General features: G+C 40.2%; 2 pseudogenes; one reads left to right on the forward strand and one right to left on the reverse strand.

The window, feature by feature from the left end:
* Positions 1 to 375: 375 nt before the first annotated feature.
* On the reverse strand, positions 376 to 4,248 carry LOC124416168 (annotated as a pseudogene).
* Positions 4,249 to 6,900: 2,652 nt separating this feature from the next.
* LOC124416170 lies at positions 6,901 to 9,868 on the forward strand (annotated as a pseudogene).
* The last annotated feature ends 4,393 nt before the right edge of the window (positions 9,869 to 14,261 follow it).

Below are 14,261 nucleotides of genomic sequence, written 5' to 3' on the forward strand. Positions count from 1 at the left end.
AGATTTCTTTGGTTATTCAAATGGTAATGAGAAATTTGAGCCTGGGGTTCGGGAAAGACGACCTCCTGCATTATTTTAGGCTTATGAATCGGAGAGTCTCCCATCACTCTAGTAAAAGGAACAGACCTTAGGATAACAGCGGAAATTGAGTTTTGAGTGAATCTAGGAGTGGGAACGAGGGAATCTCGTGGGGAAGCAGCAGGCTCCCTCACTGCCTGTAGAGCCGTCACCGTGATCTGGAATAGCTCGTGCTACTTGTACTCCAATCATTCCTGGGCCTTACGGTCAAACCAGCGCGATCGTTCTTGGGTCTCAACGATCTAACCGGCGTTGTTCTCGTTGTTCCTGCAACAAACTCAACAGCTGCTGCTGTTGTTAAGCAGCCGCTTCTTGTTGATCATGTAAGATTTTTAGCAGGTCTGCGGCGGAGACAGTGGTTGCCTGAGATGTTACGGCGGGGGTCTCCGCAGTCACGGGACCGGCGGCCTCTGGAGCTGTAAGAACTCCTAGACGCGCTGATTCTAAGCCGTCAAACTCGAAGATCCCACTTCTGGCACCACTGAAACGTTGGGGTATTTCGTGAGGTATAAGAGTTCGTGAGTCCAATGGCTAAAAATCAAAGGCGTCACAAACGCGAGAGAATCTTGAGGAGAAGGTTTTTGATGAAAAATATGCGTGTGCTTCAGTCAAAGTCCAAAACAAGACTGCGTTTTACAATAATACCTGTTTACACAGCAATTTTATTCTTTTAATAACATCTGAGGGTTCCCAGATGCTGGCTACTGGATCATTATAAAAGGGGGGTAGAGCGGGTGATTTCACTTTTTGTAACAATATCTTCAGTCAGTCGGAAAATAGACTTTCGAAACTTGTTATAAATTTCTGGTCGTCAGAGAAAGTCCTCCACGATCAGGAGAAAAATTGAAGAGAAAAAAAAAATATGAACCTTTTGGGATCGATTTTTCCCATAGCTACAAAGCGCACTGAACTTTGGCCTTAACTCGTATTCCTTCTTTGTATAAACTGAGCTTGTCTGTCCTTCCTTGACTTCTATTTTACTGACCGATATGTGGTACCAGACATGGACAGAAATCACGCTTATGAAACACAGTAATTATCTGCAAAGCTACGGACTTCCTGCTATGGGTGGTAGTAGTGATACAATGGGCATTGTGTGCACAGATTCCTGTTACCGGCACTTACCGACATCTTCCCTCGACTCAAACCCTTCTCCGCGATGACGTCACAGTCCGCTGTACCGACCGAAGATCAAAATGACGCTACCTATTGATCGACCGAAGGTTCAACCTTATCGCCAGTGTTATCAGCCGAAGGTCAAAGATATTAAATTGATACTTGCCTCCATATCCGTGAGTACATGCATAAATTATCCAAGCAGTGGCAGTCGATCAACACGGGCGTAAAGTGAGTGCGAGTACAACTTCCAATACACGGTCGTAGGAAAAATCCTTGTTGTAGTTGTAATGGTTAGCACACGTACACAATAGGAGAAGAACAGAGGCTATAACCCAGTTGATTGATACGTTCACCTCGCGATTAGAAAATATTTCGATATTAGAGAATCAACTGCCCATCGGAATGGGATAGAAATTTGACATGCGGAAACTTTTCATAAAATACCTTCGTAAACTGCCCCTTCTTAGTCGTTATGTCATAAACCAAGAAGATTCGCAGAAAGTAGGAGCTGGCTCGATTGTAAGTCGGCATGTAGAAGGTAAGAAAGTCATCAAAGATCACTTTTTTAGTGTGAAAATAACCATTATGAGCATGTTTTTTCGGGTAAGAGATGTATTTTGGTGATATTCACTTACCCCAAATCCAAGCGCAAAGTCAACATTCTGTTAGAGTAACCATTGATAGCTAGAACAATGGGTGGTGTAAAAATCGAGGCGACGAGGAAAAAACCAAGTATTCGGATTCCATGTTTTGGCCAACGGTAAAGTGGATGCATGACAATTGGAGATATCCAAAAGAGTTGCATATCAGCAGCCAAGTACCAGATGTGGGGTAAACACTGCAATTTTCGACATCTCGTGAGCATGAAGTAATCAGATTTACCAGGATAATAAATATCGAACTGACGGCTAATACTATTTCTGATTTGTACCAACAACAAAGAAACTCCATGGAAATACCCAAAAACATTCAAGATACTCTAGGAAATCCACGATTTCATCAGTATCTCATAGACGCTTTATAGATGCGGGTGTTGTAAAGTTTATCAACGTTCTTACGTTTCATGAAACCTCTGAACCGAACAAAATCAACGGTACGTTTTGATTTAGCAAAGGCGTGGACCAATACTTACAATTTTTTGCGAATTCACCAAATTCTGAAGGTACAATGAATTGACCCACCAATTTTCTTGTCAACTTTCTATGCCTCTAACGAACAAAGTATTCCAGAGGGGGCCATTTCCAAAGCTATCTGCAAACAACGAAACGGACAACAGAACGATGCCTAAGGATGGCATGAGTCTACAAGTAAACTACAAATACTGACACAAGTGAAAAAGAGTTATGTCTCATCTGTCTCTTCTGATTATACGCAGAATGATACATTACACCCCGAATGGATTGTGGAACAAAAGCGTGCATTGCACATCCTTAGCGTAAGCAGAGGTCGATCATTTTGACTCAAAGTTTTCACAATACACCTGAGATAACGATAAAGGTAGAGTAGTGGCCAATTGATTTGTCTTCCCGATTTCATGGCTTTAAAACGCAGGTAAGCCTTGAGAAATCCGCTTATTACAAAGAAGGTCTCGACAGCAAATGGAGCGGGCTCAATGTACAAAGATGCCCATGAATTTAACCACTGAGGATCAATTGTGACAATATTATTGTCTCACTTGGAGTGACGGTAGATATGAATAATACTATCCTCTAGTGTTAAAAATCATTTCTGCTGAAATGTAAATCACATACTCCGAAGAGTATTCAACATTATAGCAGTGTCCTGTATTCGGCTGAAAGCATTTTTGTCGTATTACTTCGATGACAAAGCAGCCGTCGAATGTTGGAGCAAGTATGATCACTACTGCATATTAGGTGTACCGTTCAACTTACTTCGTTAAATTCAAGTCCATTCACAACTGGCCTGATAAACAGCAGAATACAACCATGAGCCAGTATAACCCAGCACATTCTCAGAACTCTAGATACCTTGGATCGATTGCAGCGTGTCCGGTTCTACTTTTGTGCTTAACACATCGAGTGCGTTGGTGTACAGCGAGAATTTCGCCAATGTATTCATTGACGTCGATGCCTCTGTCGGCTTGTATCTTCTCGCTAAGTCGCGAATGGTGCAACCGATCATGAATACGGCAACGGCCGAGAACAAAATTCTAAAAGCAATTCACTGGTTTCTTTAATGGGTTAAACGAGATTGTTCTCTGAAACCATATGTAATACCAACTTACAGTATAGAAAGTTCTCCAGCACTCAAGTCAACAGATTCCACTTGCGCACAGGACGCTTCACTAGCTGCTAATTCTAGGTCACTGAAGCCTTGTGTTTTCGCGATGGTGGCATTGATGATTTGCTCGACACGGGTCTCATTGCACGACAATGGAACACAAAGTGATGACAAAATGCAAAGTACTTCCACACTATTGAGCACAGCTGACGTAGGAGACATCGAACCCAGAGAAACCATGCAGTGCTTACCCCGGATACTGACGTGGTTATATTTCTCATTGACGCACTCGTCGTTCGTTCAGACGTCTCTAAAGTTTCCTTTCATAAGCCCTGATGGAAAACTCGACGATGCATCCAACACTATCATAGAGAACAGAATCACTACTAACTGCATAATTACACAGGGGTTTATACATTTTGTATGAGGCGAACTTTAGCATATGGAGTCACTCCTTTACTTCGGAGATAACAGAGCATTCTTCATGCTTGAAATTTGAAAAAGTTGTTTCTTGAAATGCCCCTGAAAATTATTAGTTTGCTTCTTACTTTGAAAAGCCCATTCTTGACCAGACTCGATGGCTTCTATCAATCCTTCGACTTCATCCGCACAGGAAGATTCAGTGGTATGGCGAATCGATTTCAAACCTTCTATCGATGGCCCTCGTGAAGATCTCATAATCCGTTTGACCCACATCCTGCTTTTGTCCGAACCATGGATGGATGTAACCGTATTCATAGACGCGAAGGTCAAACTTTGTGTCGACGTCACGAACAGTACGGCCACAAGTATGTTAAGATGCGAAAACATCTCGCCTTCGCAGTTGGTTGATTTCGAGAAGAATGATCGAACCCAGGATTTTCTCCAGACTGTACAGTCAATGATTGCAGAAAATAAAGCAACTGGACGGGAGAAACAACTTTGGGAAGAACCTGAATACAGTTTCATAGAAATAACATTGAAAAGTCTTTTTTTTCCATTCGTATTCAATTCCAAATTCCGGACGTCGTCTCGATGAACGATGCCTAGAGTAGGTGATCACGTAAAATTATGCAATTTTATCACATTGTGTGGAAGATTCTTTGGTCGGAAATTTGATTCGTTGCACATGCGTACGTATGACCTTCCGTTTTTACGTCTCAAATTCGGAAATTTCATCAGATCCTCGCATTTAGAATGTTTTTCACGCGATTCAATGGAGAGAGAAAGAATTTCTGTCGTTCCGATGAGTTTGCTGAAGACGAAAGGTCGAGTGTGTTTTTTTTCAACTCTGTTTTCTATTCAGGAGTGGTGAAAATCTATAGATGAATAAAAATTATTCATTACAAACTGTGAGGATAAAAATGCACAATTCTCGGTTGATTTGTCTCTCTGTTATCAATAAGTATGATTAAGAGAATGATAGTAAGAAAGATAAAAGATCGTGTCGTAACATACGACAGTTTGTACTTACGTTTTTTGCTTGCTCATTTGGATGGATCTATGTATTTTCGACGTCTCCGGAATAAATGCAAAAAAAAAAAATTAATTGCGACATTTTGCCAGTAGAATCGTATTTTCAGCGCTTACGATCTTCTGTCACCAAGCACGTGATATCACATGTCAAAGCCCCCCGCGCACTGCTTTCACAGTAAAATTGCATACTCAATTCATACCTAGTGCCGAAGAAATTTTTTGGATCAACAAACACTACGGGCTTGCTTTTTGATTTACGTTTTACACAATACAAAAGTTTCCAACGGTTTCAAAAATACAAGCTTCTTTCTCGGCCAATATAAGATGCTCAGGTATCCAATTTTTTGTAAGTGGAGCCATCAAGGTCAGGTAAAGCGGTAACTCGCGGATTATTCGTTCCATGAAAATATTCGAGGACGCAAGTATTCTAATATCGAAAGTTGTAGGAATAGATTTCTACGTGACATCTATAACTTAGATGAAGGGCGCTTAGTTTGTTTCCATCGTATATTATTCATGAATGTTTATTCATGATTTACTGGTACCTCACTCTGTATCAACTTGACCGGATCGTATTTCCTCACCAGTTGAGGTGATGCGTAGATGAGTACTCTAATTTCGACGTGAAATTTGATGCCTTTTCGGATGCCGATGGAAAAATTCGCTGTTTGATAGAAAAAAAAATACCAAGTTCACGTTCGCCCTCCTCCCCCTGGAATTTTTACAATCTAAGATTGTACGACGCCGTCTGGCTACTCAGCCTATTCTAAAAAGTATGATTCACTCCACATCAAGATATTCAACCCTATGTATAACATGTGTGCGAAATTCGAAGAAAATCTCACACGATAAGGCCGGAATGTATACCCACTCAATCAACTTGACGTCTATTTTCTGATGTGAACGTATACTTTCAATTCCAAATTAATATGTGAATTGATAAACCAAAGAGTACAAACACTCGTGACTCTGTTAAGTGAGGGCATCGAGTCACACGGCCCTCATCAAGCACAATCTACAATCCGTACAAAATGCGTCAGAGTGAAACAATAATTCATTGAGTAAAGCATATAAGAAGTGGTTTTTGAGCGATCGCTCGAAGCTACAGTGAGCGGAAAATGAGCTTTGTAGTATGACACTACTTTGTTCATTAAGCCTTAGTTTCGGAAAAAATATCCCGGAGCCACCCTTTCGCACCAAACATACCTCTGACATTTGACAGCAGGCGAGCAAGCGAGCGTGTTGCAGTTCGTCAGATCGGTGACTAGCACACTGGCGATCTGGGCTCAAGTCTTGCCCCTCTTTTGTTTTTACTTTTATTTTGGGTTATGGATACAAAGTAATTGAAAATTAAAGTATTGTTTTCATTGAACAGAGCAAACTTTTATTCCAGTGAGTTTTCGGTGGTATGTTGATATTATTTGAAACATGCAATGATGGCAAAAATACAGTATCAAAAAAAACGGTATCGAAACTTCGTAACTACACCGCGAAATCTGGGTGCAACTGCGATTCAACTCCAGTAGGACGGAACCCACCAGGTACCAAGTACTACGAGGTAATATGACCTTCAATGTCTTATTCACGGACTAACACGCTGCAACTGTAATTCAAAGTAACTTGAATTTACAGCAACATCATTCGAACTTGACAAGAATTATGAAAACTCGGAAGACGACCAGATTATCAAGAAACAGTATGCCGATATAATAACGGATGCATTAATTCAGTCAGATGGTACTTGATATATGATAATGTGTAGTGACCTTCGGTTTGACCTGTCACATTTACATCTGAGATGTTGGTGCTGACGCAACACACGCACGCTATTAATGCGTTTCTTCGTGTTGAATTCATTCTAATGTTTCAACTATACTGTATTCAGGTTCTTCCCAAAGTTGTTTCTCCCGTCCAGTTGCTTTATTTTCTGCAATCATTGACTGTACAGTCTGGAGAAAATCCTGGGTTCGATCATTCTTCTCGAAATCAACCAACTGCGAAGGCGAGATGTTTTCGCATCTTAACATACTTGTGGCCGTACTGTTCGTGACGTCGACACAAAGTTTGACCTTCGCGTCTATGAATACGGTTACATCCATCCATGGTTCGGACAAAAGCAGGATGTGGGTCAAACGGATTATGAGATCTTCACGAGGGCCATCGATAGAAGGTTTGAAATCGATTCGCCATACCACTGAATCTTCCTGTGCGGATGAAGTCGAAGGATTGATAGAAGCCATCGAGTCTGGTCAAGAATGGGCTTTTCAAAGTAAGAAGCAAACTAATAATTTTCAGGGGCATTTCAAGAAACAACTTTTTCAAATTTCAAGCATGAAGAATGCTCTGTTATCTCCGAAGTAAAGGAGTGACTCCATATGCTAAAGTTCGCCTCATACAAAATGTATAAACCCCTGTGTAATTATGCAGTTAGTAGTGATTCTGTTCTCTATGATAGTGTTGGATGCATCGTCGAGTTTTCCATCAGGGCTTATGAAAGGAAACTTTAGAGACGTCTGAACGAACGACGAGTGCGTCAATGAGAAATATAACCACGTCAGTATCCGGGGTAAGCACTGCATGGTTTCTCTGGGTTCGATGTCTCCTACGTCAGCTGTGCTCAATAGTGTGGAAGTACTTTGCATTTTGTCATCACTTTGTGTTCCATTGTCGTGCAATGAGACCCGTGTCGAGCAAATCATCAATGCCACCATCGCGAAAACACAAGGCTTCAGTGACCTAGAATTAGCAGCTAGTGAAGCGTCCTGTGCGCAAGTGGAATCTGTTGACTTGAGTGCTGGAGAACTTTCTATACTGTAAGTTGGTATTACATATGGTTTCAGAGAACAATCTCGTTTAACCCATTAAAGAAACCAGTGAATTGCTTTTAGAATTTTGTTCTCGGCCGTTGCCGTATTCATGATCGGTTGCACCATTCGCGACTTAGCGAGAAGATACAAGCCGACAGAGGCATCGACGTCAATGAATACATTGGCGAAATTCTCGCTGTACACCAACGCACTCGATGTGTTAAGCACAAAAGTAGAACCGGACACGCTGCAATCGATCCAAGGTATCTAGAGTTCTGAGAATGTGCTGGGTTATACTGGCTCATGGTTGTATTCTGCTGTTTATCAGGCCAGTTGTGAATGGACTTGAATTTAACGAAGTAAGTTGAACGGTACACCTAATATGCAGTAGTGATCATACTTGCTCCAACATTCGACGGCTGCTTTGTCATCGAAGTAATACGACAAAAATGCTTTCAGCCGAATACAGGACACTGCTATAATGTTGAATACTCTTCGGAGTATGTGATTTACATTTCAGCAGAAATGATTTTTAACACTAGAGGATAGTATTATTCATATCTACCGTCACTCCAAGTGAGACAATAATATTGTCACAATTGATCCTCAGTGGTTAAATTCATGGGCATCTTTGTACATTGAGCCCGCTCCATTTGCTGTCGAGACCTTCTTTGTAATAAGCGGATTTCTCAAGGCTTACCTGCGTTTTAAAGCCATGAAATCGGGAAGACAAATCAATTGGCCACTACTCTACCTTTATCGTTATCTCAGGTGTATTGTGAAAACTTTGAGTCAAAATGATCGACCTCTGCTTACGCTAAGGATGTGCAATGCACGCTTTTGTTCCACAATCCATTCGGGGTGTAATGTATCATTCTGCGTATAATCAGAAGAGACAGATGAGACATAACTCTTTTTCACTTGTGTCAGTATTTGTAGTTTACTTGTAGACTCATGCCATCCTTAGGCATCGTTCTGTTGTCCGTTTCGTTGTTTGCAGATAGCTTTGGAAATGGCCCCCTCTGGAATACTTTGTTCGTTAGAGGCATAGAAAGTTGACAAGAAAATTGGTGGGTCAATTCATTGTACCTTCAGAATTTGGTGAATTCGCAAAAAATTGTAAGTATTGGTCCACGCCTTTGCTAAATCAAAACGTACCGTTGATTTTGTTCGGTTCAGAGGTTTCATGAAACGTAAGAACGTTGATAAACTTTACAACACCCGCATCTATAAAGCGTCTATGAGATACTGATGAAATCGTGGATTTCCTAGAGTATCTTGAATGTTTTTGGGTATTTCCATGGAGTTTCTTTGTTGTTGGTACAAATCAGAAATAGTATTAGCCGTCAGTTCGATATTTATTATCCTGGTAAATCTGATTACTTCATGCTCACGAGATGTCGAAAATTGCAGTGTTTACCCCACATCTGGTACTTGGCTGCTGATATGCAACTCTTTTGGATATCTCCAATTGTCATGCATCCACTTTACCGTTGGCCAAAACATGGAATCCGAATACTTGGTTTTTTCCTCGTCGCCTCGATTTTTACACCACCCATTGTTCTAGCTATCAATGGTTACTCTAACAGAATGTTGACTTTGCGCTTGGATTTGGGGTAAGTGAATATCACCAAAATACATCTCTTACCCGAAAAAACATGCTCATAATGGTTATTTTCACACTAAAAAAGTGATCTTTGATGACTTTCTTACCTTCTACATGCCGACTTACAATCGAGCCAGCTCCTACTTTCTGCGAATCTTCTTGGTTTATGACATAACGACTAAGAAGGGGCAGTTTACGAAGGTATTTTATGAAAAGTTTCCGCATGTCAAATTTCTATCCCATTCCGATGGGCAGTTGATTCTCTAATATCGAAATATTTTCTAATCGTGAGGTGAACGTATCAATCAACTGGGTTATAGCCTCTGTTCTTCTCCTATTGTGTACGTGTGCTAACCATTACAACTACAACAAGGATTTTTCCTACGACCGTGTATTGGAAGTTGTACTCGCACTCACTTTACGCCCGTGTTGATCGACTGCCACTGCTTGGATAATTTATGCATGTACTCACGGATATGGAGGCAAGTATCAATTTAATATCTTTGACCTTCGGCTGATAACACTGGCGATAAGGTTGAACCTTCGGTCGATCAATAGGTAGCGTCATTTTGATCTTCGGTCGGTACAGCGGACTGTGACGTCATCGCGGAGAAGGGTTTGAGTCGAGGGAAGATGTCGGTAAGTGCCGGTAACAGGAATCTGTGCGCAGAATGCCCCTTGTATTATTACTGCTGGAACACACAAAGTATATGAACATGTCTGACTTTTCAGGACTCGATTTTCTCGGAATCATCTGAAAATCTGCCTTATAAACTATAAGGGTTAAAGTCCTAGTCATGACCTATACATGCGATGAAAATACATGGAATCAGTTATGTTAGGTTTACAGACTTTCTTTGTATGAGACTTTACAAATATTAATAACAGTCTCGTGACAAAAACTAAGCTTTGGGTATTTCTGTGTAATAATCTTTGACGATTCCGGATCAATTGAAAAAACCTTTTTAAACACAGACCTATGTGATCCAGTTCATTTGCATCAGAATACGTTTATATCATTACATTCAATCAATACTGATCCAATCCAATTTCACAACTCACGAAACTGTAAATACCATTTCAAAGATATTCATATAACGTGGCTGTTTCACGCGGTTTTCTATGCGTGTTTTCCGTACACAAAGTACCCGTTTTTATGACGGTCGAGTGAGTCTGCAAATGCGCACGCACGGAGTACTGAAAATACAACTTTTTACTCCTTGGACTCGAAAGTGGTTGTTCCAGAGACATTATGCGACCCTAACCGTGATTTCATGCTTTGCAAAAAAACGCATGACATACTCTTGTTACATAAAAAATCGTTCGCAATAAGGAGACAACAGTCTTTTTGCATAGCGTAGCTCGGTCTGAAAAGGCCGAAATGGCCTCTTCATTAAGCAATGTACTGTACTATGGTAGATGGGTCATTTTAGAAATATTCCGATTTCTCCCCGTTTTGATTTTTTTGAGATCATAGTCCTATTAATTCACATTGTACATCCAAAGAATTTATTTCAGATTTTGGCGAAGAACAGAGCTGAAGAATACTGCCATGAACTGATAGAGTGTTTATTGGCTAATTATCATCCTGACGATGGATCAACGGATGTGAAGTATGCTGTCCTTGCAGATGCAGAGATTTCTGAAAATTCCAGTATTGAAATATACCGGTAAACGTTAACAAAACTATTCATAACTATGTTCTTTTACACAATTTTAAATGTCATATAAGTGAAATTTACCGAACATAACTACGTAGATTTCTGATCAAGACTCGATTTCATTTGTGCTTTTACACTGAAGTATCTTACTAACGATTGAACCTGAATTAAGAGGGATCCGACAAACTATCCGTTCATCGTTGGAATTGTTTCGCAGTAAAGAGATAGCGGGTAAAGATAGGCCTGCTATTCTACTTCCCCCCGTCAGACTCCGTTTTCTGCCTTTCGGACACTGTAATCTTATCCCATCTCCACAAGTTGGTGATCTGGTGATCGCTGGGTGCCGAAATGCCAAATGTTTTTTTTTTTCACAAGATTTCATGCTCAGAATAAAACTTGAATCACTTTTGAATTGGAATTTCGAATGACTTAAGTGTGGTTCTCATGGTCAACGATTAATCTATGCCTTCAGAAGAGCTCACTTTATAAAAATATACTTCGATATCTTCAATTTTTGTTTTCTCATTTTGATTACACAAATTCATATTTTCCCCTCTATCAATAATATTATTTATTCGAAATCTCTTATACATGTGGTTTTTTAATGAATTTTTTGTCAACTCTACGAGCTGTGGAAGAATTTCTTCTACGTGTATTAGGCTTCTAACAAAATTCTAATTTTCATGAGAAAAGTATAGCCAAGTATCTACTGCAACGTGATCATCATTCAAAAGGGAGAATAGAGATGATTCTGAGGGAGGAATAATAACGCTACCCTACGGCGCAGTTACTGACCTGATCACTAAATAAAACGATAATTAGGAAAAGAGATAAGTGTTGGGCGCCAGACGCAGTAGCGTCAGAGATACGATAATTAGAGAATACGATATAAACGAAATAGATCAGATTTTACGAGGGTTTTGCACAGCTCACTCAGCAGGTAAAGATAATGGTAGAGGGGATGGGTCGTATCCAATTCGATAAAACACAATATCAAAGAAAATGGTGATAGTATCAATTGTATTGAAAAGACAAGCAGAGAAATTCAGGTACAGCCAGAGAGAAAGTTAAATTCAAGGATAACACGGTAGCAATACAATTATTCAAGTAATTTAGCGGTATGAAGCAGGTGATCGCGATACTATTACTCGGTATAACAATCAGCAAGTTTACAAAGCAGATGAGAAATAGGCTAGCATGCAATGCACAATCTAAGGTTCTTAAACTAATGGTTACAATTCAAATCAAATAGCATAGTATGGCGAGAAAAATATGATCACATAGAAATACAGAATAATCGCAGCAATGTGTAACAATAATGAGGCACGATAATAGATAGAAGATACGAGAATGCAATTGGCAAAAGAGGGCAAGAGATATTATAGTTAGTCGAAAAGCAAAAGATATTATAGTTAATCGAGAAACAAAAGATATTGCAAATAATCGAGAAGGCAAGGATTACAAGTCAGTTAGATAATTCGATAATTGAAGCGAAGTTACAAATAATCAAGTATAGCGAAATATTACAGAGCAGGTATGAAAGAAATAACAAGAAAAATTACGATAGAAATTACAAGAGAAATTACGATAGAAATTACAATAGCAATAACAAGAGAAATTAGAGGAATACGTAGGTTCTAGCTTGCGATGTATGCGATACGACGAAATATTATCATTACGATAAACAAGAAATAGATATCTTGAGGTGTCAAAAACAGGTATTATAGAGAGCAAAATATTATAATGCGATATATTACAAACTACAGATCTACGGACAAACTACGTAACAGCGGTATTAGCAAAGAAAGCGGTGAAAAAGGTGTTATTCGGTACAGCACAATACTCCAATGTCAAAAGCGAACAACGGCTATACCGCGCAGCGATATAAGATCGCGCACGCGGTACGCTTACGATATAATTCCTCCAAGATATTCGATAATAATTGAATCAGAAAAATATTCGATAATATTTAAATCAGCAAAATATTAAGAAATCAAAGAATTGATATTTGAGAAATTGTAAAAGAGATACAGAGAGAAAATAGATATTAGATAGCAGGAAACGAAATAAGAGACAAAATTAGAGACTTTATAAGCTAATTGATTTAACAATCACTACTGAGAACAACAAATCAGAGATTCGAACAAGATACGGTATTCAGAGATATTCTACGAAAGCATAAGTAAGGCGCTGCTATTCAGCGATATCAGGAAAATCATTCAAACAAGATAAATCAAGGAAATAGATAATAGTCACTACAAATAATAGTAAACTAACCAGTCGCGAAATTACTTGCAATATTCGATAATAAGGGAGAGAATAAGATGAGAGATAAGAAGAGAATACGGTACGAGCCCACGTGGCTCACGCAGAGCAAACTGCGAGATAAAAGAGAGAATACCGATAATAGGTAAGAAAAGAGAGAAAAAGATATAAAGCAAGTAAATTCGTGGCTTCACAAAATAGATAGAAGAAAAACCTCACTTACGAAGATAGAAGACGGGAACAGAGATAGGCGGAGAAGCAGGTAGTCGAAAAGCGGAAAGTAGAAAGCACTGAATCGTTAGAATACGTGAGCAGAAATTAGCGATAGTAAAGTAACACTGAGTGTAGCGAAAGCACGTCTGTAATTAGCGATAGCTGGACGTAGAGTGTGAAGAGACGAGCGGCGATCCCGACGATCCCGGTCGATTTTCGGCGAGATTTCGTCACGTGATCCTTTTCCGGTGTTCGGTGATCGATAATTGGGCCAGAGGGTTACGTGGTACGGGTCAACAGGTGTAGATGGGCGATAGTCCATTCCTGGGTGTCTTCTCCTCCCACGATGACATATACGGAAATATCGATCCGTCGAGCGATATGTGGGAGGGCTATGGTCAGCTGCTTGCGATACTCGTAAGAGGGGAAGGTCTACCCCTCACGGTATTGCGGTATCGATGTGTGCGAGAAGATCTAGGAACGACGACGAGAGGAATGATCCTACTCACACTGTTGCGGTATCGATACTTTGCAGAATTCGGGATTGGTGCGTCGTCAACTTATGCAGTGCTAGTACTCCCTGCGCTGACTGTACTTCCGCTACTGCAACTCGGTGCGGGCCCTACGGCACTGTTGCACCGAGCCTTCCTGATGGTGATGATTTTTACACGCAGGGTTCCCATCCTTAAGACCATCAGTCCGGCGTGGTCCACCTCTGTTTCTCGGGCTTGTACTCACGATGCAGTCCTTCGATAATCGTAGGTTTATAGACAGCTACGATTCTGCGGTATAGTAGGCGGAACAGTAGGTATTATG

The sequence above is a fragment of the Diprion similis genome, chromosome 2 (assembly GCF_021155765.1).
Source record: "Diprion similis isolate iyDipSimi1 chromosome 2, iyDipSimi1.1, whole genome shotgun sequence".
NCBI lineage: Eukaryota > Metazoa > Arthropoda > Insecta > Hymenoptera > Diprionidae > Diprion > Diprion similis.